Raw genomic sequence first — 5291 nt, forward strand, 5'->3', positions numbered from 1 at the left:
TTATAATTTTGAGAGAGACTCTCCTTTAGTTGCTCACCTGACTTCAGACTTTTATTCCTTCTGCCTCAGCCTCCTAGTTGCTGTGATGACAAGTGTGTGACACAACTATGCTGGACTGACCTATGGTTTCTTAGAATCCTAAGACATAAGTTTCAAATTAGGAATTTTGTTCTCACTTAACAGATTGAACAATGTCCACCAGCTGTGACTTAAAATTTTTAAATGTATAATGACATTTTAGTCTATTAAAGGTTGAGATAAGAATTTAAATCTGAAACATATTTGTTTTTTTCATATTTGAAGAGTATAGCTTTCCATCCCCCCACCCCACCTCTCTATTCCCCTTAGTCCTTATAATTTAGGAATTCATCAGTAGAGAAACAAAACAGGTAGCTGAGAATTCCAATCAAGAGTGGAGAATTGATCTCCATCTTTTCTCCTAGCAGGACTTTCTACAAAGGACTCGGTTGCAGCATTGCCTTTGGTTTGATTTGGGATAATGAATTAAGCCTTTGTAGAAGCAAAGGTACATGCCCTGAAGAAGCGCTGTGATCATGGGATTTCACATATACAAAGGAAACAGAGAATCTTGTGTTTAATAATGAGTAAGCCTTTGTGAAATATTTTAACCTTAATCTTCTTAATATAATTAATTAATTACTTAATCTAATGAATTACTCATACCAATTAGATTTATTATAATTGCATCCAAGAAGATTTCTCTTCTTTTTTTCTGTTTTTTTTTTTAATTTGTTCTTCCTAGATATACAGGACAGTAAAGATGATTGCTTTTCTTCTGAAGTTAATCAGACCCAACCTTGTGAAGCAATTTGCTGCCAAGAGTACCATCATCACCCAACATAATGAACTCTACCTTGAAATTGTTCATTCAAGCAGGCCATCACTAAAAAACAAATGCTGAGCAGTCACTCAATTCATTCCCTCCTCTTTCAGCCCTGCCACTGCTTCTTTAGATCTAGAGGCCAAAGTCATGGACCAATCACTCCTGTGTCAAGCAGGCTCTGGAATCTACAGAGTGACAGTAAGATCCCAGTTGCCTTTGTCACTGAGCTTAGAAGATTCTGGGAAGTGGTTCCCCCTTCTGTCCTCAGCTGGGAGAACCCTGGTGGGAAAGCCTAAAATATAGGCCATGGGGGCTGCTATATTGGGTCTCCTTCCACCCAGACACTTGCCTAGCACCCATACACCATAGAACCATCCCTCATTCTACCTGCCTGCCTTTCCAGAACCCTATGCCCATGACACCAAAGAACTCAAATTCATCCTCAGGAGAGTGCCATGCTGCAAAGCAACCAGACAGTCGCCTGACCTGGCAGCTTCTCTTGGTCAAATCCATATAGTCCTAGAGACAGGCTCCCCAGAGACATGCAGACTTTTAACCCTGATCCATGACCACTGAATTCTAGGAGTACTGAGTGTTCAGATTGGTGGATTTTTGTTTTTACTTCTGTTCCAGAAAAATGTAAGATGCATCACTTACCAAAGTCTCCTTGTTTACTTTCTAATAGGCAATTGATGTTGTTGTACAGGCTCTCATGAATATTTGGTTCTCTTGATCAACAGGAGACAGAATGAAGAGAGAAGAGAGGATGGAAGAGTGCTGCAAGCCGTAGGAGACAGAGCTCTGATTCTGAGCTGTGCTGTGGACTGGACATCGGAGCCTTAGAGATGGTCTCCTTTGGTGGACAGAGGTATGGAAGGTATCCAGGGAGGGTGATGCAAAGGAGCCCCAAATTTTAGCCTCAAACAAATATATCCAAGTATAGGAAACAAAGTGTGGGATGGTAGGAGTTCCTTAGCTAGGAAATGTGTCTCTTTGCACAATATCTGTATCCTGCATCTACCTAAGGAAGGGCCTGGAGTCTTCAGTGTCTAAGATAGCCACAAGGCTGTCCCTGACCAGCACAGCTTCTCTCAGACACTAGCATCTCTCAGAATGGTGTCACTGAGATCCAGTTTAATACCAACCAAGGAGAGGAGGTCCTGGAAGGCAGAATGTCTGCCTCTGGTCCCTGAATCCCTGTGGTAATGAGTTAACCTATATAGAAAATGTACAAATGTCTCTAGTTAAACAATGTATTTCTTGATGGAAAGGTTTACACAGAAGAAAACCTGTAAAGTATCTAAATGAAATTTTGAAAGACATGTTTTCTTTTACCTGTATATTTGCTCAAAGAAAAAATTATATAAAACTAACCTTATAAAAACATCAAAAATATTTTAAATATTCTTTTTATGGAGAATATGTATTTTTTAAATATTTTTTCTCAGTTGTAGATGGACACAATACCTTTCTTTATTTCTCTTTATGTGGTGCTAAGAATCAAACCCAGGGCCCCACACATGTTAGGTGAGCACTGTATCTCTGAGTCACAACCCCAGCCCAACAGGAAATGTATTATTTTATGTATCCCTTCTTCTGGGTTTGTCAAAAATGAAAGAGATTATAATAAGCTCAAGGCACAAAATCTAATATAATAGCATGATTGTATTCCTTCTGTCTTTAGGAACCCACACTGAACACACATAGTTTATGCACAAGGGATAAAGAAAATTAGCAATCCGATCAAAAAGCAAAAGCAGATTTCAGACTGAATATCAGAGAATGTCTCTCAAAAATCACACAGCAACTGGCCCATAGACAGAGCTTCAGAAATTAGAAAAGACTGGACAGGTAGCCATCAGCACCAGAGCAAACCTCTACAGAGCCACAAAGCCCCTGGCAAATGTCAGAATACTGGGTCATTCCAAGTGTTTGGGGAGAATATGTGCATGCAGTACTGCACATCACTATTGGAAAATAAATGCTTCACCTTAAAGAACAATCTGTCAATTATTGGTAAAATTAAGGTCATACACTTTTTATGAAACAGTTTTATTGATCGTCACCTGTTCTAGAGAAATTCTCCCACAGGTTCATAGAGACAATTATGTGTGGTTATGTGGACAGCAGCAATATGAATGTCCACTGCAGGAAATTGGAGAGTTGGGGTGTGCTAAGGCACATTAAAGGCTACTATGTCAGAATTTGAAGCAGCAGATGAAATGTACATAAAAAAATCTTAATAACTTGCAGATGGGGACTTTGAGTGCAGATTAGTGGTAGAGTGCTGGCCAGCATGAATGAAGTCCTAGAGTCAATACCCAATGATACTAAAAAAAAAAAAAAAAGTCGAAAGAAAGAAAAAGAAAAAAAAAGGAAATGTTAAAATTTCTTCTAAATACAATTGGGTATGTCCCCTGAAACTTTTTACATCAATTAAAAATATAATCTCCTGAAGAATGAATTAATCCTCTTCCTATAACTTGTTAGAGGTTATGTGTGAAAATGGTTCACTATTGTCTTGATACAAAAAGCTCCACAGAATTTTGCAAATCATGAGGTTCAAGTATTTGTGTTCACTTTTGAAACACAGAGAATCTGTCAAGGCCATCAAGGGTATGCATATCCATGGTCTTAAGAGTATGATCCAGCACCACTGAGTCTGGTCTCTGAAACCAGCTAGTCCATATGTGGAGAACTAGCTAGGTGTAGTGACCCTTGCACGCAATCCCGAAGAAGCAAGAGACCGAGGGAAGAAATACAGATGTTTGATGCCATCCTAGACAATATAGCCAGATCTTGTCTCAAACACAAGATAAAATGGGCTGAGAGGAAGCTCAGTGGTAAAGCCTAATATTCAATCACGAGAATCATCAAAAAACAAACAAACAAAAATTAAGTGCAGAATTAGAACAGTGATTTTGAATTTTATTTTTTTGTATTTTATTTAGAGACAGAGTCTCACTGAGTTGCTTTGCACCTTGCCCTTGCTAAGGCTGGCTTTGAATTCAACTTCTTCTGCCTTGACCTCCCAAGCCACTGGGATTAGAGAGGTGCACCAACATGCCTGGTTAATTTGTCTATGTTTATTTGAAATAGAGAAAGAATTTTTGGAGTGAATTGAAACTTGAAAGTACTAGAGGCTTGCTTCTATCCTACCTCATTCATGCATCTTTTCCCTAATTCAATCAAAACCAAGGAATTCCAAAATGCCTTCAGGATTGGTCCACTTGCACCTTAATCCTATGAGGTACTTCAATCAACGTATGATGCAAATGAATGTCCCTCCCACATAATTGGGTGTTGCTTCTGAGGTCAACTACTGGACAGAACACTATGAAAAGCTTCAGTCCATACCAGACTGAATGAGTTGGTCCTTTTCCTTGGCCATGTACACACACACCTTGGCATGGTAGGGAAGCTGAAGCTATGGCAGTCTGTCAGTAAACCTGGAGATCATTTACTCTTAGGAGATCTTGTCCAGAGCTCTGCATTCCCCTAGGCCTGAACCCAGATAATTTTCCGTCACTGAGCTGCCACTCCTGCCAGTGCCTCCAGAGCTTCAGAGATGTAAATTTTCCAGTAAGCCAACTTCCTCACTGGGCTTACAAAGAGCAGGGAGCTGTCTTTGGGGAACTGAGGTCGTGCACTAACAGCCTGTGTTATTTCACAGAAGCACGGAGTTGAGATGGAACAGCACCGAGTTCAAGACCATCCAGCAGCCAATGGCTGAAACCTCTCAGGAGCTCTAGTCACCTCAAATATCTGCAAACACTATGGTCAGTGGGACCAATGGGTCCTGAACTTCCCAGGAGGTGCCAGTGCCTGGACAATTTGACAAACCCACACTCAGGCCTTCTCTTGGAGCCCAGGATATCCCCAGAAGCTGCTGAAAACTGAAGCTTACATCCCAGAAGAACCCAGAAAGGAAAGGAATCTCATCTTGAGGATGCCTTGCAGTACAATGCCCTTCAGCCAAAGCCCTAGAAGGAAACTGAAATACACCACTGGGGACCCTCATACTGCCCCTGTGGACTCATGCACTGGGACTATGCCCTGAATGCCTAGGCACTTTGAAGTCTTGGCTGTGGTGATCATCCCTCATTTTGTTCATTCTCTCTGAAATGATTTAAAGGTTCTTGAATAAAAATAAAATTCTTTGTGTAATTAATTTGTTAAAGAACTCTTCTTTTAGATGAACTGAGAATTCTTCTAGTTTCTAATGTGATTGAATTTTTCATGATGAGCCATTCCTTTATTCACTGCTTGTCTATTGATCTGGAGGGGGTGAGTAAAGGGTCAGGATGGGAAGCTATATAGGTAGGTCTGGGGCAGGAAGGAGCCAATTACCCAGCTCAGATCTGTGGCTGAACTCAATGCCATCTCTGGAGATATGAGGGTAGTGTGCTAACAGAATGTATAGTTGGGTGGCCACTTGATGGTGTTT

At 40.5% G+C, this 5291-nt stretch overlaps 1 long non-coding RNA gene across 1 annotated transcript; it reads left to right on the plus strand.

Moving 5' to 3' along the window:
- Nucleotides 1-300: 300 nt before the first annotated feature.
- On the plus strand, nt 301-4973 carry LOC144375894 (uncharacterized). The gene is made up of 4 exons (XR_013435746.1): nt 301-605; nt 764-1042; nt 1585-1712; nt 4518-4973. It is a non-coding gene; the product is annotated as an uncharacterized LOC144375894 (long non-coding RNA).
- Nucleotides 4974-5291: the final 318 nt, after the last annotated feature.

The sequence above is a fragment of the Ictidomys tridecemlineatus genome, chromosome 3 (genome assembly GCF_052094955.1).
Source record: "Ictidomys tridecemlineatus isolate mIctTri1 chromosome 3, mIctTri1.hap1, whole genome shotgun sequence".
Taxonomy (NCBI): Eukaryota; Metazoa; Chordata; class Mammalia; order Rodentia; family Sciuridae; genus Ictidomys; species Ictidomys tridecemlineatus.